We start from the raw sequence: 26,207 nt of genomic DNA, 5'->3' as shown, positions 1-26,207 counted from the left end.
ATCAGTGGACATTTCTGTTTTTAATTAAGGGATGCATGGTATAAAAATGTAATTAGAGTACATAATAGACAAATAGACCAAGGAAGAAACAGAATAGGAAGCATAGAAATAGACATGACTATACATGGAAATGTAGCTTATGATAAAGGTGACAACTCAGGTCAAGTATTTTAATAGATCCCATTGGAGCGAGGGGATAACTGCTTGGGAAAAAGACAAAGTTGGATTCTTTGTATTATACCTCAAGATAAACAAATATGAGATCTGAATGTAAAAAGGAAAACCATTAAAAGAAAGCATGGGTTCATTCTTTTATAACTTTAGTCTGGAAACAAAAAAGCTTTTTAACTACGATCCAGAATCCATGAGCCATAAAAGAAAAGATTGATGAGTTCTTCTACATAAAAATAAAAATTATATCATCAAGATAAAAGTTCACTATAAGCAAAGTCAAACAACAGTCAAATTATTTGTTTGTAAATAAGCAAAGTCAAAAAACCAAATGTCAAATAGGAAAAAATATCTCCAAATTATATCCTAAATAGGGTTAATCTTTATAACATATAACTATCAGAAATTAAGTTAAAATTGATCAATAACTCTATATAAAAGTAACCAAGAGACATGTAGACAGTTCATAGAAAAATAAATATAGCTAGCATTAAAATATGAAAAAAGAGAATTCTCACTTATAATAAGTAATTTGTGAAATGAAACTAGGTATTCCTTTTCACCTAGCTGGCAAAAAATCAGGAAGTTGTTAACATGCTCTGCTGACGAGGCGCGGGGGGAGCAGGAACTCCTCTATGTTTTTGGAAAGAGTGTGGAATGACGCAACCTTTGTGGTGGTAAACTCGGCAATGCAATGTCTTCTGGATGTACAATAACATCCAGAAAACACATTAAAGAAATCATATTAAAATTAAAGTGTCTAGTTTTGTCCACTGTGGGCCCCAGAAATCTTGATGCTAAGAGCGAGGTAGGGGACCCGACCTAGATGGGAGTCTCTGGAGGCCGTGTGCACAGTCATGACTAATGGCTGCCGGCTGCGCGGGCTTAAAGGACCGCCCCACTCAGGGCGTGGGTGAAGCTGGCCATCGCATTCCAACACATAGAATGACCGAGAGCAGGACACAGGTATCAATGAATGAAAAGATGTTTTACTGGAATGAAGAAGAAAGTGGGCTTCATTCCGACAGCAAAAGAGAAACAGTGTAAAGAAATGACATTGTCCCCATGGCAGTGGGGACTGAAGGTAGGTGACACAGGAAAGTAGCACTAGATGTAATCCACTGCACATGCAGATTCGTGCACATGGAATCAACCTTGTTGGCCCAGGTGTATCTGGTTGAAAAAGGTAACCCCACTGGAAAAGCGGTAAAGAGGCTGGCCTGTCTACATTCTAAAAGTATCGACTCTTTTCCTTTGCCTCCTGGTGAAATGTAGCTTCCATCTGCCCTGTGCCTCCATATGAACTTAAAAATGTGGAGAGATTTAAGGACATATTAGAATGAACATAAAAATGGTTAGAAAGAGTAAAGGGACTAGATGAGTTTTGTCCAAGGATTTTAAAAACAAGCACTAAATTCCATGTATTTGACTCCTATGCTATTGAGAATGTAAAAATGGGTATATGGCCAGAGACACAGACAATATAAGATATAGTATGAGTTTCCCCCCAAACCCTGGAATTTATTTATGAAAAAATGTGTATTTATTCTGACATGTTTAAACTTCAGTCACCTTCAAGGTACTCTCCACTTGGTGCAATCAATACAGCTATTGAGACATTTTTTTCCCACTGCTCAGAACAGTTTTTGAACTGATTTGTATGCCTTTTAGTGCTTCTGTCATTTTTTGTTTCATCTCTTCCATATGGACAAAACTTTTCCCTTTGAGGACTCTTTTCATCTGGGGAAACAAAAAAAAGTCACTCAGGAAAAGATCAGGTGAATAGGGATGGTGGGTAATGGGGGGGTGGGTGTCATGTTGTTTTTGGTCAAAAACTGCTGAACACTCAGTGTGGTGTGGGCAGGTGTGCTCTGAATCACCCATCATGAAATGGGCAAATGCATTGAAAGAGTCTTAAAAAGAATTCATCGAAGCCAAACACAGCCTCTTACAACAGCTCCAGCTGGTACACTGATACAGGTGGGTTCCTAGAGCACTCACCCAGCAGGGGGAGCCTGTATTAAAAGGGGCCCACCCTCCAGAAGATAATTCTTGTTTTGGGGAGTTCCCTCTTGAATAGTTAAAGAATTTTGAGTTTGTCATCACTATGAGTGAGAATTTATAAAAATACGCTGACTGGTGTGGCTCAGTGGGCTGAGTACCAGCCTGCAAACCAAGGGTTGATTCCCAGTCAGGGCACATGCCTGGGTTGTGGGCCAGGTCCTCAGTACGGGGTGCATGAGAGGCAACCAACACATTGATGTTTCTCTCTCTCTCTTTCTCCTTCCCTTCCTCTTTCTCTAGAAATAAATAAATAAAACCTTTAAAAATAGATTACTGTAGATAAGCATTTACAAAAATTAAATTTAATTAAATTCAGGTCAAGGAGTACTTACCAATTACCTATTACATGGAATGTATACACTTAGGTGCGATGGAGGAAGGTCACAGGGTGATAAGATGTGTTTCCTCTTGTCAGGGCACATGTACTGAAGAGAGGCAAACATTGGAAAATTAATAAGGCATCATATCATTAGTGTTAGATTTACAGGTATAAACAAAGGATTGTGGAAACACTCAGGAAAAAGCAGTTACATCACATATGTAATAAAAAAAACTTGACAGAGAATTTGGCAAATGATTTTAGCTTAATCTTTATATGTAATTGGAATCTCAGAGGCAGCAAAGATAGAAAGCGAACTTGTAGGGTAAAGAAGAAAATGTGTAAATGGAGAGAAATATTGCATGTTTGAGGGCTGAAATAGTTTGGAGTGGCAGAAACATAAGATATAAAAAGTAAGAATAATAAATTAATGTGGCCATAAATTGGGGCCAGATTATGAAGGTCCATGCATGCATGCTAACATGGAGTTTGGACATAAATCTAAGAACAACACAGAACTGTTAAACTTTATTGAGAAGATGCATGGTAACCATTAGATTTGGGCACTAGTATGAAGGCGGACAGGTCGCTTAGCATGGAGGTCAAGTCAGGGGTCCATTAATGACCCCAAGTCTGAATAGGTATAGTAGAAATGCAACAGAAGCATAAAGTGTTTAATAAATAACTCTTCCTTGAAATTTAATTACTGTATAGAACTTTTTCACTTTTTAAGAAAAAATTCTAATTTTATGTTTGAATTTTAAGTTCTGTGATGGTGAAAATGGTTATTTCACATTTGTATGCTTGGCACATCAAAACCTTTAATAAATGTTTATTATAAAACTTGATTGATTTTATTAATGATGGTATCTCCTTTATTTGCATTTAAGTGTGGGTACCTTTAAGAAAACACTAAATTTTATAGGACAATCAAGGGTTTTAACGAGTATAGTATTTAGCCCTAGACCAGAGGTCAACAACCTTCTCCTTCAAGATGCCAGATTACAAATATTTGAGTTTTTGTGGGACATATGATCTCAACCACAAACATTCAACTTTTACATTGTAATGGGAAAATGTCCATAAATGAGCTTTGCCTGTGTTTCAATAAAACTTTATTTACAAAAATAAGTGGTAGGCTAGATTTGGTTAGTGGGCTGCAGTTTGCCAACCTCTGCCTTAGACCAACTTGAGGTTAACTATCTCATCTATAGTTAAAGTATTTAAGAATTCATATGTTTAGTTTTTGAAAGATTGTAATTCTTGGTTAAGTATTAGTGTTAATTCTATATTATTGCAATTTCAAGTTCATTAAAGTATAATTTACATATTATAAAATTTATTGTTTTTAGTGTAAAATACTATGAGTTCTGACAAATGCATACAGCTGTATGTACATTACTAAAATTTGCCCTGGCTGGTGTAGCTCAGTAGCTTGAGTGAAGGCCTGTGAACCAAAGCCCTGGTTTGATCTCCAGTGAGGCGGCACATGTGAGGGTTGTGGGCCAGGTCCCTAGTAAGGGGCATGTGCAAGGCAACCACACGTTGATGTTTCTCTCTCTCTCTCCCTCCTTTCCCTTTCCCTCTGTCTAAAAACAAATAAATACAATCTTTTAAAAAATAAACATTACTAAAATTTATATGTAGAAAAGTTCCATCGAAAGAAACTTCCCTCACGCTTGTTAGTTGTTAACCTCTTCCCCAAGTCCTAGTTCCTACAAATCCCTGATCTATTTTCTGTCCCCTTCATTTTGCCTTTTCAAGAATGTCATATAAATGAAATCATACACTATGTGGTCTTTTGAGGCTGGCTTCTTTGATTGACCATATTGTATTTAAGATTTATACAAAATATAGTTTCTATTAGTTCATGCTTCTTTATTACTTTCTCCCATTGCATGGACTTCAAGTTTTTTCCTTTACCATTTAAAGGCTATTTGGACTTTTTTTCCATTGGGGGGCAATGATGAATAAAGCCATTATAAACACTTGTTTACAGGTTCTTGTTTCAATATAAAATTGCCTGTCTCTTGGGTGAATACCTAGGAGTAGCATCACTGGGTTGTATGGTGTTTGTCTAATGTTATAAGAAACTGCCAAACTGTTTAGCAAAGAGCTGTACCACCAAATCCCTACTAGTCATATGTGCAAGTTTCAATTGCTTCAAATTTTTGTCAACACTTGGTATTGTTTGTTCCTTTTATTTTAACCTTTTCAATCGGTCAATAGTTGTATATCATTGAGATTTTGATTTCCTTAATGAATAATATTATTGAATGTATTTTCATGTATTTGCTATCTAGGTATCTTTTTGGTAAAAGGTCCATTCCGATCTTTTGCTCATTTTAAAATTAGGTGATTTTTTTTTTAGTTTTCAGAATTTTTTGTATATTTTTAATGCAATTACATTATCATATATATGTTTTGCAAATATTTCCTCCCAGTCTGTGGTTCATGTTTATATTTGTTTACCTACTTCTCAAGTTATTATACTTTGAAATGCTATCAGCACTACATATTTTTCTAAAAGAAAATGGGAATAATAGAACCTTTCTTGATGGACAATTTTAAAATGACATCCATGAATATTATAAAACCATATAGCAAATTTTTCTCATGCCACAGCTTTATCTTCAATCTGAACCTTAATCATGACAATAAAGTTTAGACTCACAGATATTCTCTATCATATATTTAATTTTGAAGAACTTTAAATCTTTGAGAAATGACAAAGAAAACTGACACATCTATGAAATAGGATATCAATCTGCCTGCCTTGGCTTTGGAAGCACACAGTAAAAGGGAACATTTTCAAATGGTAAGCTGTCTCTTTTATTTATTGATGTTCAGCTAGAAATAAGGCTATAGTAAAATGCTCTCTCCATATCTTCCTCACTGTATGAAAACAGGGTTACAGATCAATTGATTTACCATCACGATTGATTAGGTACTTTTCCTACTATCTCTATTGTGACACAGACATGCAGTCATATAGATCTTTCATTAGGAAAGCCATTGAGAAGCTAAGGTTCATTGCATGCTTAAATGGTTTGTATCCCACTCATTAAGCCATTAACCAACCATTAATATTGCTTAACCTGAAACCTTACAGATAAAATAAGTTATTGCCATTTTATCTTCCCGGTGCACCTTTGCAAAGTGAACAAGTACATGATTTTGTTACATTCTGACTTAAATATTCAAAAACATGCCTAAGAATTCAGATATGAAGACTCTTAACACTAAAAGGCTTATGTGTGTATTCCTCTAACTGCACATGCCAAAGCATGAAGGAGACCAACACAGAAGCATTACTTAAAATTGCTTTTCTCCCACCAGCTTAATATTTTTAATATTTTCTGCATGTTATTAACATTATCAATATCATTCATTTTAACAAGAAATTTTCTTTGTGACATTCTTAACCTTAGTAGTAAAAATAAAGAAATAATAGCTTTGTAAGGAGAAGTTAACCATTTGGCTGTTTAACATCCTAGTACTTCAACTTTAAATTCAAATGAGTAAATGATCATAGACAACATAAACACATAGTACGTTTCTCTTGAAATAAACCAGAGAAATTGGAATGAGCTCTAGATTTTATCAATAGTCCAGACAGATGATTTGATATGCCTTGTGCAGAGTAAAACATAACTGAAGATATCCACTACGATCTTTGCTTCAGGTACTACCAGGTCAACTATAATGGACATACAAATCTTTGCACATAACATTTAAAAAAATTTTAGGTATATCTCTCCACAGCAAAACCAGCCATAATGCAAAATCAGCCATTTCTTTTAAGTCAAGGAGAAAAAATGTGAACACTTGAACAAGAACCTCATGTATTTAATGGTATATATGCAGGAAGAAATGTGAACAAAGTCAAATGTGCAATTAGGGAGAGCTATAAATTCATGTCAAAGAGCATCACAAAACCATGGGGATGCTGTAGAGTAGGTCAGTACCATATTTTGCCATGCATAATGTACAGTTTTTGACCAAATATTGGAGGGAAATATAATGTGCTCCTGTGTATAATGCACACCCATGTTATTTATATGCCACCCATGTATAATGCACATCCTTATTTTTCCCTCAAAAATTTGGGCAAAAAAATGCACATTATATGTGGCAAAATATGGTAAATGCGAGTGACCTTTACCAGTCCATGTACACAGAGGGAGAAACTGATATATATGCAGCAACTACACTGAAGAGGTACCACTCAGTGTCTGTGTGGTCACATCAGGGCTGAATTTCATTTCATTCTTCAGTTTCTAACCAGTTAAAGCCTTTGGTATTTCTTGGGTCATAAAAATTAAGTACTGGGTCATGTGCCATCTCACTGATGAATGAGGGTTGGGTATATATAATATCATTACCTATGTAAAATTCATGTATGCAGTTTACAAAATAACTTACAAAACTGATAATCAACTTAAAGGGCCACTCTGGAAGGCCTAAAACGTTTGAACGTAGTTTGCATTTATTAAAATCATTTATAACAGCTCAGCCTTCCTCCTTGGCCAGTCAGAGGGGCCTGAACTGGTCTCTCGCAGGCAGGTGAATGTGATCAGCAGGGAGCTAGTGCCTTGGGCCATACCTTTCTGAGGCATTTTAATTATTTTCAATACGCAGTGAGGGAAATGACACATGTCTAAAGAATCATGCAAATATTCCTTTGCTGAAAATATGTCCTAAACCCCGAGGCATTGGAGAGGGTGGAAATGAACTTGGAGTCAGTGCACCACAGCACTAAAAGGAAAAGGAGGCAGGACATGGGGCTTTTTTAAGGGTGGCTAGCCTACCTTTTCTCTCTCCACATGCCTTTTGAAATATCCTGCTCCTTATCTGGAGGTGTGTGTGTGTGGGATTCTGGCTCTTGGACAGGAAGAGACAGGATAAAGAAAAGAAAGATGACCATCTTATTTCTTGGTTAAATGAAGCTGACCTATAGGACCAGATTCTCCAGAGGATAAGAAAATGCTTATCTGCAGGCAAGTCTGCCTTTTCTATGTTTCTCAAGATTAATCCAAGAGTCACAGCACATTTGATGATTTCTTTTCTGGACCAATGTGAGAGCTTCAGTCCCAGTGTTGGCTCCTGATATCTTCAGAGCATTTACATTGCCCAGAAAATATCCTAAGTTAAACTCTCTAGGGTCCTCCCTGCCTAGGAACAGAGCCTCCACGATACTTCTTGAGAAAATGATAGAGACCCTCAGCATTCGGAGAGAGAGGGGTGCTTGGGACATGGTGTGCATCCTGTGGAGGAAGTCGCAGAGCATGGCACACTGTCTTCACAGAAGCTTTCCCAAGACCTTGGGTCAAAGTCAGGCTCAAGGACAGTGATCCACAAAGGGGCCCCAGGCAATGAGGTACCGGCCCTGACTTTGCCCCCCTTGACATCAATCTGGTTAATTCTATACCCAGTTGAAGCACACTGGGCTGCCTGGGTTGTAGAGGTGAACCTTGGTCATCTGGCAGTTCTGGGGTGTTTGTAGTTAAGGAATGCTCTTAGAAAACTGATTTGGTTTTGCAATTAAGAGACAGGAATAGATATGTTCAGGATTAGTCTGGCCTGGCCATGCAGGGGATGCTTGATCAAAGCAACTTTATCGTTCCCCCAAGGCTGCCTCGGGATGTTAATGGGGTATTGACATGGAGCTAACTGGGTCTTTTTTGTTGCTTGACATTAGAATGCCTCTTTCATCACCCTGCAGCCCAATGCATCAGGCATAGGCCTGGCAGTTGGGTGTGAGATATTGGCACGTGGACTTTATTTTGGAACTTCTTGTAACCAGTAAGTTCTCTGGTCACTGGATTCCTTCACATACTGGCAGTACCCTAAAATCAAAATTTAAAAAAGTAAAAAAAATTGATATCTATTTATCTATCTATCTATCTATATCCTTTCCCTCTCCCTCTCATGCCCTTCCTGGCCACCCCAATACATAACATAATGTCTTCTTAGGGAAATCTTGGGGTAGCAATTTAATTTAAGGAGTTCTCATAGATACAACTAAACCAGAAAATACTATCTGAACCCTCTCCCTTAAGTAAAAGATTTTTAATTAAATACTCAAATGTTTGGTTTTTAAGATATCTACACTAAGAATAAAAGAAATTTAAAAGGAGGGATTTTTGTCTATTCCAGAAAAATTTTGTTACTCACTTATAATTTTCTTTAATGTCATATTTTCTAAATGGTGTCAACAATTAGGAAGACTGCACAATTTACTATGCATTAAAATACTTTCAGTTTTCTGTGAAGATTATTTTCATGAGAATGCAGTTATTATAAAAACCATGTGATATGAAACGGCATCTCTTCATGCTAAAATTGTATAAATAATTAATTGAGGGGGAAGTATTTCACCATGATAAATGAGAGACTGTGGAAGGATGCCATTTCATGCGAGAAATAATACAGTAACATGTGGTTAAATACAAGACATCATATTAAATTTTATAGTTAGAGTACAAAGACATCAAAATATATTAAAATTAGAATTGATTAAGTTTTCTAAGATTCTAGTCTTGGAGATATTAATTAGAGTTTTGCCAACAAAATTATTAAAATGAGAAGAAATAGAGAAAATGTTTAGTGGGAATGTAAAAATAATTTGCTAGAGAAAAAGCTGGTTGCCAGTAAAGTAAGTCAATATGAAGCGAGGGAAATAAAGGATGCACTGCTGTCTTAATGTAATAAGGATATAATTTTAATTAGAATCAGGTTCATGATCAACAAGGACACAGTTCTAACAGCAAGGTAACTCTACTGCTGTTAACTTAGCCATTACACCTTACCTGGTGTAAGAGTAATTGCATTAAATTAAAACGTAATGGCTAAGTTAACAGTAGTTATTAACCTTCAGAGCAGGGGGCCCGTGAGAGTAGAAAGCACCCACTGAAGATGTCAGAAAAGGGTCCCACCCACACGTTTACAAACGCAGACACCGGACACTTCATTTGTGTGGTCTTTCACTAGATGTGGCCTATAAGAACTGTGACTATTTTTATTAAACACTATTTTTAGAGATTAAATACTGAGTGGTTGAGAAGAACATGTACAAAATCCGTGTACAACATGAAGGTTAAAGAGCCGCGGGATGGCAGACACTCACACACGCAGCACCCCGTTGAAGGAAAGTCTCACTGCCGTTTCCTGCGGGCAAAACCCCGCTTCGCTCTCCTCCTCGCCCCTGCCCTTCCTTCCCTCCTCACAATTAATCACTGTTCTGAACGTTGGGCTTATCTTGGTGGTTTTTCCATTTATACCTGTATCTCTGAATCATATTAAATTTTACAATGAACATGTGTTTTTAACATTGATCACTCTATAAGGTGAATATTTTTGCTTGGTTTAGGTGTAAACCCGTTGTCCTGAGATTCATCCATATCGTTAAAAACCGCTAGGATTTAATTTTCACTGCTGTGTAATATTCGATTTTAAGACTATAGTTTATCTATTTAAGGTTGATGGACATCTGGTTTATTTCTGTTATGACACATAATATCATAATATTATAAATATACAACATCCTTGCTGCTGTGTGCTGGTAGGCCTACGAGGGACTCAGAGGTTGTGCAAATGTCTAGCTTCACCAGGTGACAGCAAATGGTTTTCTCAAGTATCTCTAACAACTCACGCACTGAAATGGAGATCAACTATATGTTTGCCCTTATTCCCATGTGCGCAGGTAACCTAGGTCCATTTGGTGGCCTCTCTCTTGGTTACAGGAGCCCGTGTGACTGTTTGTTATACAAGGAGATTTAAGCAGGAGTGATCGTGCCACGCCTCACATGGCCCACAAAACCCGGACCGTGTAACCCCCTAAAGCGATTCCTGCTTTTTGCTCGCTGATAGGAGACCACCCCAAGATGGTCTCGGAAGCCACATATTGATGATAGAGGCACACGATGAAAGGAGCCTGGGTCCCTGCCACTGAACAATCACGATGTCTATTTTGGTTTTTATGTAAACAGGGAATACATTTCTATGAGTTCTGAACCATTGACAATGTTGTTCAGTTTGTGTGTTACACCATTAGCCTATTTTAATGGACATACTCCGCGGGCAATGGTGCCTGTTTTTGCAGCGTTTGAACTGGTCAAACTTTGTAGTTCTTACCAATGTGGGGAGTATGCAATGTCATATTACGGGGGTTAGAATTTGCATTTTCCTGATTACTGGTGAGTGAATCTTTTCCTATGTTAGCAGCCATTTGGATTTTTTTTTTTGTCTGTGAGAAGTGTTTAAGACCTTTGCCTTTTTTATATCGGGCTTTTTGTCATTTTCTACTGATATGTGGGAGCTCTTTATGTATTCTAACCAGAACGCTTCCCTGTGAGTGCAATACATACTTTCTCCCAGTCTGCAGCATGTGTCTTCACTTTCTTTCTGGTGACTGGATGAAAAAACTTCTCAATTTTAATGTAATGGTATTTATCCATTTTTTTCCTTTACTCTTTGTCTAACCTTTTGTCTTATTTAAGAATTAATTTCCTACCCAAAGGTTATCAAGGTATTAACCTACATTGTCTCAACAGGTACATAATTTTGATAAAAATCATTTAAGTCAGCAGCCCAATTGCAAGTAAATTTTAATTTATTGGTTTCCATCTGAATACTCAACATCCCAGTCCTGTGTTTTGAAATCTCGTCCTTTTCTCCCTGGTCTTTGATAGCTCTTTGTGACACATGCATTAGTCAGTCCGTGCGGTCTTCCAGTCCCAGTGGCTCCTTTGTGTTCTGTTGGTCAACTTGAAACTAACTTTCCTCCAATACCGCTCTAACCTAATTATTTCACTGTGTAAGAAATCATAGCATCTGCTAAAGCAAATCCCTTCATTCATTCATTCATTCATTCATTTATTCGTGAATGTCTTGACAATTCTTGGCATGTATCTCTTCCAAATACATTTTTAGAATAGACTTAGCAAGTTGTACAAAAGTTGGGTTTTCACTACAATCGCATTGACTCTATAGATCAATTGATGAATAATTGGCATTTTTAAAAATTTTGTGTCTTTTGATTCATGCATACAGTATACTAGTTCTTTAGGTATTGTATATATTTTAAAAGAGTTTTTCTAGTCACTCATTAAAAATCTTGTATGTCTTTTGATAGATGGATCATAATGTATTTTAAAGTTTTTAATGCCTGCTGTAAATTATTAAATTATATTTTAAAATATTATTAATACATAGGAATACAACTGTTTTATATATGTCTTTAAGAAGAAAAATTGCTAAGCCTACCTCTAATTCTCATAATCATCTATAGATTCTTTTGCATTTTGTATGTTCAGAGTCATATTTTCAAGTAAAAGCAATTTTGTGTTTTTGTTTCTAAATCTTCCATATTTCAACTTTCTTGCTTTTCTATGCTTGCTAGGATATTGAGTTTAAGCTGTTTAATAGAAGTGATGAAGATGGGCATACCATTTTTAATCTTGGAAATGTTTCTGATGTTTTGTAATTAAATATAATGTTTACTGTACAGCTCTTTGGAGGTAGATACCAGTTGTTAAGTGACTCTTGGCTTGCCAAAACTGAATGTTGAGTTTCTTTCTTTCTTTTTTTTTAGATTTTATTTATTTATTTTTAGAGAGAGAAGGGAGGGAGATAGAGAGAGAGAAACATCAATGTGCGGTTGCTGGGGGTCATGGCCTGCAACCCAGGCGTGTACCCTGACTGGGAATCGAACCTGAGACACTTTGGTTCACAGCCCGCGCTTAGTCCACTGAGCTACACCAGCCAGGGCTTTGAATGTTGAGTTTCAATGTGTTCTTCTGTATCTATCAAAAATGATTTTTTAGCCCTGGCTGGTGTAGTTCAGTGGATTGAGCACGGGCTGCGAACCAAAGTGTCGCAGGTTCGATTCCCAGTCAGGGTACACGCCTGGGTTGCAGGCCATGACCCCCAGCAACCGCACATTGATGTTTCTCTCTCTCTATCTCCCTCCCTTCTCTCTCTAAAAATAAATAAATAAAATCTAAAAAGAATGATTTTTTGTTTTATTTTCTTTTAATATGTTAGTATAATGAGTTACACAAATTGTTTTCCAATCTTGTATTGCTGGAAGGAACCTAATTTTGACATGGTATACTATATTATTTATACATTGCAGGATTCAAATTTGTTAATATTCGAGTTTGAATTTTCATATTCTCATTCATGGATGAACTAGGTAGGAATCCCTTGTTTTGTGTATACTGAATAGTTTGAATAAGACTGGAAATATTGGTTGTTTGAATGTTTGTTATGATTTACCAGTATAATCCTCTGGGCCTCATATGTTCTTTGTGTGAAGACAATTATCTAATGATTTAATTTATTTAATCATTAAATAATCACATAGGTTTTCTGTTGCTTCTGGAAATCAATTTTGGCAAATTTTATAAATATCTGTCAATTTATTTTCAAATTTAATTACATTGTCTCTAATATTCATATTTCTGTGGTATGCATACTTATGTCACTTTTTGTTTTTAATAATATTTACTGTGCCTCCTTCAATTTCTCTAGTTCAATTTTGCTATGGATCAACCAATTTTATTATTTCCTTTCAAACTAACATTTTATTAATTGTATATTTATTACTATATATGTTTATTTTCTGACTCATTAATTTCTGTTTTCTTCTTATTATTTTTTTCCCTTCTACTTGTTTTAAGCTTAAGTCTAGAATTAATCCATACTTTCACCACTTTCTTGAACAGCATGAGGATTTGAACACTTCAACTCCATCACCCCCATCTGGCTATGCATTTTTGTTGTGTATATTAGTTCGGTTTTGTGTGCTTCTTTCCCAATGACATTATTAATTTTTTAACTAAATTTATAACACTCTCTTCACATCATTTCTGCTGACTCTGAGAGCCTCCATCTGTGATCACTTCCTGCCAAAGTGTACGCTTTAGAATTTCTTTTAGTGAGTGTCTGTTGGTGGAAACACTTGGTCCATTTGAGTTTTATCATTTTGTTTTGGAAACATTTTTCCTTGTATTTTATTGTCATTCTGGGAAGATATTTTGCTGGGTTTACACTTTTAGACTGACTTTCAGCATTCTTGTCAGTACTTTGAAGGTAATGTTCTTCTTTCTGGCTGATTTGGTCTTTTCTCTGACTTAGATATTCTATAATTATACTATGATGTGCCAAGTTGTAAATTTGTTAGTTTTTCTTTCCTGGTATTAATCATGCTTTCAAATCTGTGGATTGTGGCTTTTATTTCTTTGAATCTATTAAATATACTTATTTTATATTTTTATTTATTTTTAATACTTGTCAAACTGAGTCTATTTATGTTGTTTCTTTTTAGCTAGCTCATATGCTCTATTTTATAATTTTTTTACTGAGAGCTCATATTTCTTGGAACTTGGTGAAAAATTTGTGGCTTGGTTTGAAGATGGGTTCCTTCAGAGAGAATCTGTATTTGCTTTAGTCAGGTGTCTGGGGGTGGGGAGGCACTATGATCTCAGGGCCATTCTTACTAAATTAAAGGATTTATGGGTGTTTTTTTGGCCCCTTTATTTGTTTTTTGATGAACCAGATAAGATAAATTTGGGCTGGCATCCCCCTGAAACTTGGCTTGTGGTTGTAAATTCTCAGAGGAGAATCTGCTCCCTTTTTCTCACAAGGCTTTTTTTCCTGTTAATTTCTTGCAAAGGGAAGGGGGTTTATAAGGATGAGGTTATTAACCACTCCAGTCCCAAGTTTACACAGGGCCCTTTCCCAGGAATTCACCACTTTTTCAGGGGCTCTGGGCTAGGCCTCCTACTGCCTGACTCTTGAGACAATAATAATCAAATCTCAAAACTGCTTGACTTTGCAAAAGGCCATCAGACAAAATTTTCTGAAAGACCCATTGTTTCATTGAAGCCTATTTTGGAACTGAAGTCCATTTTATGCCTTGCTTTTCCTGAGCATCTAAATTCAACTGTATTACTAAGTACAGGCCTCATCTTTTCAACAACCACCACCCTATTATACTTGTTCTTTCTCAAATATAAACTACTGATGAAGTGGGACATGTTAAAAGACCAGAATGAAAAAATGAATTACCTAAGGTTTCTGAAATTTGATTGCTTTTGATTGCAAAACAATTACAGCTTCTGTTATGTCAGTGCCAAGAATAAGACTATTATTCACAGAAGAATATTAATCACAAGGCTTATTTTATTCAAGCAAGCCCCCTGAACTACCACTGTAATATATGCACCAATTTATTTAGAGAAAGTGGAAATTATTGCTGACTAGTAAGTTTTACTTGAGTAATACCTTGGAGTCTTGCTTAAGAACCTAACGTTAGGAGTTTTCCATGGGTTGCTTGCTTTCTGCGTGTATAGCCAGTGAGGTACTCATGGTCCGTTGTTCTGGTCTACCTTTGCAAGAATGTGTGAAGGTGAGATATGATCTTTGAAGGCAGATTTACTGTCTCTTTCCAAAGTGAAGGGCATGCTGGCCTACTCTTCAGTATAATAAAGATAATATCTCCCTCTGAAGCGTAGGGCAGGTATGCTTTCTACCAATTATGAAAGAATTGAGTTTGCTAAAGTCAGGGTTCCTCTCCTGCAAAACAACCCTCCGTGGGTGTGTGCAAGTTCTCCAGCCAGGTACACATCGTCTTGTGGGAACTGGGCCACAGAGAAGCAATGCAAGAATGCTGGTATTCAAGTGACTGTTATTTCTGTGAATAATAACCTATTCTTTAACCCTGATGCAGCATTTAAGAATCTTGTTACTTGCAAACAATGCACAATCTCATATCTATCAGAGTTTTTGGCACATAATACTGAATACATTGAGAAAATATGTAAACTGATTATTTTAATTCATTACTCTTGACTTATATAATAAATTAAAGCATGAAGGAATTAATGTGATACAGAAGGGAAAGGAGGCAAAGGACAGATGAAACCATAACTATTGAGTACCCATTGTTAAGGAGGTGTCAATAATTTATATTTTTATATAGATATACATTTTAATGTAAGGGGATAGTTTATATAATTTTATATTTTATGTGTTATTAAAATTAAAGATGCCGGTTAAGCATTATCTTACATTTTCTGGACCTCAAATCTGGTCCTGGCCCTGGCTGTGGGAGCAGATCCAGGAAATCTTGACCCCACTCCGCCTGTCAGTGCCTCACCTCAGACCTCCCTCCTGTGCCAGGGCTTCTCAGGTGCCTCTGCCTGGATTGTCTTGGGAGCCCAGTACATGAACATCCCAGAAGTGGGAAGAAGATAACCACCTATGGGCCAAGCCAAACCCAAAGAGCGTTGGAAGTCAATAAATGAATGGGTAAATGCTGCTCCCTTTTGTTCCCTGTGTGGCTGTTTCTCATATCATAAAACTGTTGCCTATAAGAATGACCTATTTAATAATGCTCCTCTGTGTTCGCTTTCCCAGATTCTCTATTTCCTCTTCTGTCATTCAGTCCTGTTTTCTGGATGCATATTATCAAATAAGCTATCTTCTTATAGACCTTTGTGCCAGCCTCTGCTTTGATGGGAGCTAGGCACCCAGGCTAAGACTGGCATATTCACATTCACCTATTCTTTAGAATTCTATGTAACACTGTGCAGAGATGGGTAGCAAATGAAGTAAATGCCAGGTTTTAATGTAAAGAGGTAAATGTAGCAAGCAACATAGGTATCTCTGAGACCCTATATGTTCTTTAAGAATTGAATGATAGAAACGATAGAAACAAGTTTTGTAGAAAGAAACACTCTATCTCAAGGAGGTTTAATTTCATGGAATTTCACTGTGTGCAGATAGAACTGCTGGTTTGGTGGTGATTAAATACGTTTTGGGGAGTAGCAAGTATGCAGGGAGAAGCATTGCAGGATGAGGTGAAGAGTAATTTCATGTATAATTGGTGTGATTCGCTGAGATGTCGTTGAAGGAGCATGATTCTTGGGTCCCAAGTAGAGGTAGGAGATGGAGGATGGTGGGATTAATTCTGAAACAGCTGAGAATGAGTCACCGTGGGCCAACGAGATGGAAATTTCCTGAAAACTTGAAACTCAAGATAAAGAGCTGTAAGGTTTGAAAGTCATCGGCACATAGATATTAAAGTTAGTATCAATTTTCCAACAAAAAATAATGTCAGTAGTTATTGTTAGGAATAGTGATTTCATTTGCATTGCTCCTGTTTCTTAAAACCAATAATTTTTAAAAACGAATTCTTAACTTTTGCTGCAATTCTTTCATCACTTTAATTTCCTTCATGTAGGTGATGTGCTAGAAGTAGCATGAGTACATCCCTTCATTATTGCATGTAAGGTTTTGCATGATTAGTAGAATATAAGGAAGCTAACTTTGGTTATCAGTAAAGTGTATGATAAACATCTTGTGTTTTCTAAGTCAGGAAACTGCCGGCATAATTAGTGACTCAGATAATTTTCATTTTATAAGACTTTCTTGGCTATAAACCGCTAGCCATCTTTTATGTTGCATAATAGGGAAGTTGAAAATAATTTGGCCATAGTGGAGAAGTTAAGATGTCTATAAAGGAAATTATCTATCTCAGTGACTAAAAATGGCTTTTGGTTCTTTGCCTAAACTTTTAGGTTTTAGAAAATATAATTTTGGTGATAATTTATCAATTTTTAAACACATGTTTGTTCAAATGCCTATATTAAAATGTCTCTATTGACATATATTTGTCCACTGTAGTGAATTAGGATGAATTTTCAAATTTGATTTTAAAGTTACCTAATGGACTATTTCCTTTTCAACAGTGTTAATGTTTATGAAAATGTTTAATATTTTTTGTGATGAAGATGACAATGTATTAAATATAATTTAAAATAATTATAATAGAGGTGATCAGACAGACACTCATAAAGAAAATAAATTAATAGAGGGTGGTGAGGTCTATATGTATTTTAAAGTTTGGGGTTATATTATGCTATCTAAATGTATAGTTCCTGAGGTGAGATTCACTTTTAGAGTCTAATTTTCCTGAGAAACCTGCTCTTGGCCTGTGGTGTTTGCAGACGTAGTTCACTGGGTAAATCGTGGTTATGCATGTTGGATGCATATCAAGGCATAAAGCAAAGTGTCTGATGATACCTCCATTTGAAAAAAGGCATTTGTCAATGTTAATTCAAGGACATTTGTGAGCTCTCTTCCCAAACTTTTGCAACTGCGGCATTTTTAGAGAAAAAGATCTCAATGCTTCAAGTAAAAGCAAACTAATATCTTATTCAGAACTAAGGGTTGTAGCTAACTGCCTGACTTCAAGCTAAATCTTAAAACAACATATGTCAAATTATAGTACCAAATACGGGGTTTCCCATTAACCTGAGGACCCAGTAGCAGCCGCAGTTGCTAACGTCCATCTTAGCAAACAAATTCACTTTTCTTTCCCACGGTACCATTTTAAATGTTATGTTACGCTGCCCTGCTTGATAGCAGCCTCTTCTGCCTCCTCTGCTCGCTGTCACTCGGTCCCTCCTTTGCGACGCCTGCACATTGTTTTCATAACCTCACCCCATGGCTTGTTTGTGCTGCACGTGGCATCCGTCTCTTCTCGAGCTGCTTCCCTGCGGTCTTTTCGTGTCCTTTCTTCTCAGCCACATTAGCAGGTATCTAAATTTACTTTTTAAAACTTTTATTTATTGTACTTATTTCTTATCTATTGTTTATTAATTATTTATACATTTATTTCTGTGGCTTTTTCTTCCATAACTACCACCTATAAATTAGAGATATTTTAACGAAACAAAACACAAACAAAATTCCAAATCTTCAAAACAATCTTTGGTAGAGAATTCAAGGAATCACACAATTCTAGTTCTGCCTTCTTCCTTTCACAGTCAAGTGGCAACACATGACTAATTGTATCCATACAAGAACCTGCCAAATGTTTTGGCACAGGTTCTGGCTGCAGGAAAAGAAGATGGTGAAGCTACCAGCAACTAGGGTTCCTGAATGACTATTTGGAGCAGACCAGTGATAAACATAAAGCATGGGTAAGAAACAAACCTTTGTTTTGATAAGCCATTGAAATTCCCAAGTTATTTTGTTACTGCAGCATAAATTTGTATATTGTAATAATTAAATAAAAACAAAATTTTAATGCAAATATACATTAAATGGATACACTGTGTCTATAATGCTGGTATACATACAAACTCGTTCACAAGATGCCAACTTCCAAAGTGCTTTAAGGTAGGAAGTTGTTAACTAGACCAGGGACTCCTGGAGAACAATGTATGGCATTATCTATTTAATTCTTTTCTTTCTATCCTTTTTAGGTATCTAAGAAAAGATGTTACATCTATTCAATGTATTTTTGAATAAGCCAATTTCTGAATAACCCAGAAAATTGATATTAAATAGTTCAGGTCTCCTTTGTAAACTTTCTAAATTTAGCATGTAGACATTCACATCTACTCCATCTTTGCTTTGTAAATAAAATAAGGCCGGCCCGAAGCAGAAAGAATGGGACTTTGCACTTGATTTCTTTTGATTCAATTGAATTTAAATTGGTTCATTGCAACTGATTTCTGGATGTTAATTTTATATCCTCCAACTTTGCTGAATTCATTTATCAGTTCTAGTACTTTCTTTTTTTAATTTAACCTTTGTTCTATTTTTTCCATTATCATTTAGTCCCCTTATACCCTCCCCCCAGCAATCACCATCCTATTGTCCATGTTCATGAGTCCTTTTACCTTTTTGTTCAATTCCTCCCCCTGCTAACCCCCCTACCTCCACTAGCTGTCATCTGCTCTCCATCAGACTCTAGTAGTTCCTTGGTGAAACCTTTGGGGTTCTCTATGTACAGTATTATGTCATCTGCAAGTAAAGATGGTTTAATTCATCCTTTCCAATTTGGTTGTCTTTCATTTCTTCTGAGCTAAGGCTTCCAGTACTATGTTAAATAAGAGGTGGAAGTGGACATTCCTGTCTTGTTTCCAATCTTAAAGGGGACACTTGTAGTTTTTGCTTGTTGAGTATGATGCTGGCAATGGGTTTGTCGTATACGGCTTTTATTATGTTTAGGTATGCTCCCTTTAATCCCACTTTGCTGAGAGTTTTTATCATAAATGGGTGCTGGATTTTATTGAATGTTTTTTCTGCATCTATTGATATGATCATGTGGTGTTTACCCTTCATTTTGTTTATGGGGTATATCACATTTATTGATTCGTGCATGTTGTACCAACCTTGCATTCCTAGAATTAAACCCACTTGATCATGGTGTTTGATACATTGCTCTGTTTGGCTGGTTAATATTTTATTGAGGATTTTAGCATCTATATTCATCAGGGTTATTGCTCTAAAATTTTCTTTTTTTGTAGTGTCTTTATCTGGTTTTAGATTAAAATAATGCTGGCCCAGTAAAATGAGCTTGGGAGTCTTCCCTCCTTTTGAATTTTTTGAAATAGTTTGAGGAGAGGTGTTAGTTCTTCTCAGAATGTTTAGTAAAATTCACCTGTGAAGCCATCCAGTTCAGAGCTTTGGTTTGTCGGGAGTTTTTTGATTACTGCTTCAATTTCACTAGGTGTAATCTGTCTATTAAGATTCTCTGATTCTTCCTGATTTAGTTTTGGGAGACTGTTTGTTTCTAGGAATTTATCCATGTCATCCAGGTTGTCTAATTTGTTGGCGTGTAGTGTTCATAACATTTCTTACAATTCTTTGTTTTCTTTGGTGTCAGTTGTTATTTCTCCTCTTTCATTTGCAATTTTATTTATTTGGGCCTTTCTCTTTTTTTATTGATGATTCTTTTTAAAGATTTGTCAATCTTGCTTTTCTTTTCAATGAACCAGCTCTTGGAATTCATTACTCTTTTGTATCATTATTTTTAGACTAATTTACTTCTACCCTAATCTTTATTATTTCCTTCCTTCTACTTACTTTGGGCTTTGTTTTCTTTTTAAAGTTCCTTTAAATGTAGTTAGATTATTTATTTGAACTTTTTCTTGCTTCTTGAGGTAGGCCTTTAATGCTATTAATTTCCTTCTTAGGACTGCTTTCCCTGTGTCCCACAGGTTTTTGTATTATTGTGCTCTCATTTTCATGTTTCAAGGTATCTTTTGATTTCTTTCTTGATCTTGTTGTTGCCCCATTCATTGTTTAATAACATGTTATTTAGCTTACATGTCTTTGAGTGTTTTTCAGTGTTCTTCTTGTAATTGATTTCTAGTTTCATAGCATTGTGGTCAGAGAAGATACTTGATATGATTTCAACCTTCTTACATTTTTTGAGACTTGTTTTGTGTCCTAACATGTGGTCTATCCTGGAAAATGTTCCATGTGCACTTGAAAAACATGTATATTCTGCTGCTTTGGGGTGAAATGCTCTGAAGATAGCAATTAAATCCATTTGATCTAGTGTGTCACTTAAGGCCATTGTCTCCTTTTTGATTTTCTGTCTGGAAGAGCTATCCATTCAAGTCAAAATGACCTTAAAATCCCCAACTATGACTGTATTTTTGTTGATCTCTCATTGTGTCCATCAAGGTTTGCTTTACATATTTAGGTCCTCCTATTGCATGCACAAATATTTACTGAGATTATATCTTCTTGCTGGATTGTTCCCTTTATCATTATGTAGTGTCCTTCTTTGTCTCTTACTATAGCCTTGGTTTTAAAGTCTATTTTGTTGGATATAAGTATTGCTACTCCAGCTTTTTTTCCTTTTCATTTGTATGAAATATCTTTTTCCATCCCTTTAGTCTATGTGTATCTTTGATCTGAGGTGGGTCTCTTGGAGACAGCATATATATGGGTTTCTTTTCTAATTCATTCAGCTACCCTATGCCTTTTGATGGGAGCTTTTAAATTATTTACATTTAAAGTGATCATTGATAGAAACATATTTATTGAAATTTTATTTTTAACTATTTTCCTGGTTTTTTATTAATTTTAAATTTTATTTTTAAATATTTTTTCATTTTGATATTTTATTATTTATGCTATTATAGATGTCCCATTTTCCCTCCTTTGGCCCCCTTCACCCAGTCCCCCTCTCCCACTTTCATAGTCAATCCCCACATTGTTCTTCATGTTCATGGGTCATTCATTTTTGTTCTTTGACTAATCCTTTCACCTTCTTTCAATCAGTTCCTATCTTCCCCCTCTCCTCTAACAGCTGTCAGTCTATTCCCTGATTTCACATCCTGGTTCTTTTGCCCATTAGTTTATCCATTAGATTCCTCTTATAAGTGAGATCATATGATATTTGTCCTTTAACATTTGTGCAGCACTCATTTGGTGTTAACAAATTCCTTTATCTTTTCTTTGTCCGCGAAACTCTTTATTTCTCCTTCAATTTTAAATGATAACCTTGCTGAGCGCAGTAGCCTTGGTTGTAGTTCCTTGTTTTTTGTCACATTGACAAAAGGGACTGTATTTCATGCCAGTCCCTTCTGGCCTAAATATTTCTGTTGAGAAATCATCTGACAGTCTAATTGGAGCTCCCTTGTAGGTAACTAACTGCTCTTCTCCTTCGGCTTTTAAAATTCTTTCCTTGTCTTTAAGCTTTTCCATTTTAATTATGATGTGGCTTGGGTGGGCCTCTTTGGGTCTATATTTTGGGACTGTCTGTACTTTATGGGCTTCTGTGTCTTTTTCCTTCACCACGTTAAGGAAGTTTTTGGTCCTTATTTCTTCAACTAGGTTCTTGATCCCTTGTTCACTCTTCCCCTTCTGTGTTCCCATGGTGTAGGTGTTGTTATGTTTCATGCTGTTCCAAAGCTTTCTTAAACTCTTCATTTTTTAAAATTCCCTTTTCTTTTTGCTGCTCTGCTTGCATGTTTTTTTCTACCTCATCTTCCAAATCACGAATTCAATCCTCTGCTTCTTCTATTCCTTCCAGTATATTATTTATTATAGATATTGCGTCCTTTATTTCTGATTGGTCCTTTTTATGGTTTCTATGTCTTTTTTCATGCTGTCGAGTATCTTTATAATCATTACTCTAAATTCTATATCTAATCAATTGCTTGCCTCCATTCTATTTCATTGTTTTTTTTTCTGGAGAATTCTCTTCTTGTTTCTTTTGGGGCTTGTTTCTATATCTTCCCATTTTGGCTGCCTCTTTGTTTTTACATATTAGGTCAATCTGCAAAGACCCTCCTGTGACTAATGTCATACACTGCCTGTGACTGGCCCTGGGCAACTCGTTTGGAGTTGTCAGTGACCCACAGCATATGTCTCCCTTTGCTGGGCCTGCCTGGGTGCCCAAAGAAGCTAATCCATATACTCCAGAAAAAGAAGGAATACTTGAAATTGAAACATGAGTGAATGAACACATGCTTTTTCCTGCACGCTTTCTAATAATTGATGTAATCAAATCTTTAAAATTTTGTATAGACATGTGCATATAAACTCAGTTTTCTGTTGGGTTTTTTCTTTTCTTATTGGCTTTCATTTAATGACCAGCAAAAATCATTTTGGGTTAATTAGCATAGCTCCATCCCTGTTTAATGACCTTGTGATAATCCTTGAAATATAGACCACACATTTCCTTATTGATGGACATTTTCTGTATTTCCAATTGGTGAGGAAACTAAATTTCTTTGTATATTTTGAATACCAGTCATTTTGTCTGTCACCTGAATTGCACGAATTTTGTTCAGATTATTCAAAAATTAGTTCTTTTGTTCACCTGAAATTTAGTTTTGATTATAGTGTAAGATAATCATACAATTTTATATTATTTTAAATCAGTTGGCAGTTGCATTATCAGAATTCAAGTAATTCACAGTTTTCTCAATAAATCAAAATTTACCTTTGTCTTATATTACAATTTTATGTACATAGGTTTATTTATAAATTGCTAGACTTCTTCTGATGTTTGTCTATTTTTATCCCAATATCATATTTATTTAAGTAACATGGATTTATAATATGATCTTATGGCATGCAATAATTTTCCTCTGTATTCTGAAGCTGATATTTCACTGTTTTCTTCCCTGTAGTATTGCTTATAAGAAGCCTACTCCCTGTCAGGTTTTTCTCCACATTGTGAGTCACTTGCTCTGCTTGGAAGTTTTATTATTTTCTCTTGTCCAGAACCTTTTGTAATATTCAGAGGTTTTAGAAAATAAATTTAGGTATATATTTTTGTCCTATATTTATGTCTTTTTTAATCTACCTTGAGACAAGGGGGAGTTGTGTTCTTTAACTTACAGAAATGTTCACCCATTATTTTTTTAATTATTCCTCTCTTGTCAGTTTTTCTCTTCCTTGTGAAACTCCCATTACTTACATGATAGGATTCCTGGACCTTTAATATATTAGCTTTCATTCATGATTTTCCCCTGTATTTGTTCTTATGTCTTTGGAAAGAGTTGTTGCCCTTGATACCCGAGGCCACTCTTGCATATCTCCTGTAATTCTTGTATTAAATTTCTTAGATGGGAAATAATTTTTATTACTTTAGAAAGTCTCCAAAGTGTTTAGAAAGTCTCTTAAGTTCTGGAAGTGTTTTTATTTACTCTTTACTCACTCAAGTTGTCAAGTCTTTGCTCAAACTGTTCTATTGTCTAGGGATAGGTTTTGTTGGCACCGCCTGATCTTCTTTGGATGGAAATTTTTATTTTTTTATTTCTCAGCTCACTGGGGCTCATGTCTGTGTGTTGGAGTTCCTAAGCAATGGCAGTCATTAAAGTAGGGAAGTCATCAGACACCCAGCCTGGGAGTCTAGAAACAGGCAGGCTGTCCATCTCTTGTCAGATCTCCCCAAGAAAACCTCCTTAATTCCTCTGGTTTTTGATCTTCCAGCCTCATAAGCCATCCAAGCAGCTCCTTGTTAGCCAACTGAGGGTAGGTACAACAAACATACCCACGGGAACACCTGTGGTTGAGCTCTCATTGCTGGCTGCTTGTGTTCATAGCTGTTTTTGACTCTGGAGGATTTCGCCGTGCCGGGAAACTTGATGGGGTTAGGTACTTTGATGAGATCAAAGCTAGCACTTCCTGATACCATTTTGGGCTTTTCCTTGTTTCCCTATTCTTTCAACTTCCTACATATTAATTGTATAAACCTTAGTGTAGCCTCTGTGGGTTCTGAATATGTTTTAATGCTTCTGTGCTAATGGGGACTAATTATGAAGAAAGCATTTAAAGCAAGGGCTATGCATTCTATTTTGACTGAATTGAAAGAACTTATGCAGGGCTCTGCCTTAGTGGATACCGCCTTAGTGCTTCTGGCTGACTGAGGTAGTTTTAATGTGGCTAGGCCAAAGGGAGGAAGGAGTCTTTCATTTTAAGGAACTAAACTTTTAGTTGTATTTATAAGTATGTTTTCTAGTGATTTTCATCTTCTCAATAATATTCATCATGAGTAGGTGCATTTATATTTGTGATGAATATTATTGAGAAAATGAAAATCACTGGAAAAGTTTTTTAACTATAGCCACTATAAGAAAGCTCAAGTGAATGTTTACTTTCTAATCCATATTTAGTTCAAGGACCTTTGTATTGTGCTAATGATATTGTGAAGATCACATTTTTTTTTTTAATTGAAGAGGTAAGATTTCCATGAGGCACAAGTTAATTTGGAAGTTCTTGAGTCAACTATTATTTTAGGTTTTAATGTTTATAAAATAAAATGAATTCTAGATTCACCAAGCTAAATAGTAAGAGACCCTTTAACCACTAAAATAATACATTTGTGCTTTATTCCTTATTACAGATTCCTGAACAGTAATCAAAATCTTCTCACAGATAATCAAGATCTTCACGTACTCATAAGCAAACAAGGTTATTTGAAAAATGCTAATTTGCATATGGCCAGGATTAGCCCATGAAAATCCTAATGTGTCAAGTTATTGTCCATGGGAAAAATGTCCAGAGGATTACCCTGAATCACTAACTATGGCTTTGGCCCCGAACGTCTGCCTATGTACATGTGGGGAGCTGCATTGCAGCAGGAGTGAGGCCTTGTGTCTATTTTTGCCTCTTTGTGTTGCAGGCTAGAACTAAAGACATGAATCCAGACTATCAGAAAGTCCCTTTCCTCTCATTATTTTTAGTCTGGAGAAGGTCCAATGTGGTAATTCTATATCAGCTCTTTTCCAAGAGGGCAAAGCCATCCCCAGAGGAAAAAGACACTGCATAGAGAAGATAGAACTTTGCTGCCTCTCCAATGCCTTGTCAACATCTGAGCTACTCCTCACCTGGAGAAGAGGAGCAGGGGATGGGTTGGCAGCACAAGGCTCCGTGTCATGAGCGATTCTCCAGGTGTGGCCCATGGACCACCGCTGCCAGGTCAGGTGGTCCCACAGTGTTCTGCATGTGGTCCCAGCAGAACAGGAAAGGAAACCATTTTTTCAATTATGTCAATTAAAACCTTCACAGAAATCTCATAGTATTAATAATTTAAAAAATTGTATTATGAAGTACACATAACAAAATGTAACAGATTAACCACTTTTAAATGTGTAGTTCAGTTGCATTAAGCACATTCACATTGTTGTGCATCAGCACCATCTTCCTCTAGAACCCTTTACCTTGCAAAACTGAAACTTGGTACCCATCAAACAGTATTTCTCCAATCCCACTTCACCTTCTCCTCTCCCCAGCCCCTGGCAAACATCATTCTACTTTCTGTCCCCATGAATGTGATTTCTCTACCTCACATAAATGGAATCAATAGTACAGCAGTGTCTCC

This window comes from Phyllostomus discolor, chromosome 11 (genome assembly GCF_004126475.2).
Source record: "Phyllostomus discolor isolate MPI-MPIP mPhyDis1 chromosome 11, mPhyDis1.pri.v3, whole genome shotgun sequence".
Lineage (NCBI taxonomy): Eukaryota > Metazoa > Chordata > Mammalia > Chiroptera > Phyllostomidae > Phyllostomus > Phyllostomus discolor.
This window is presented reverse-complemented; position numbering follows the sequence as displayed.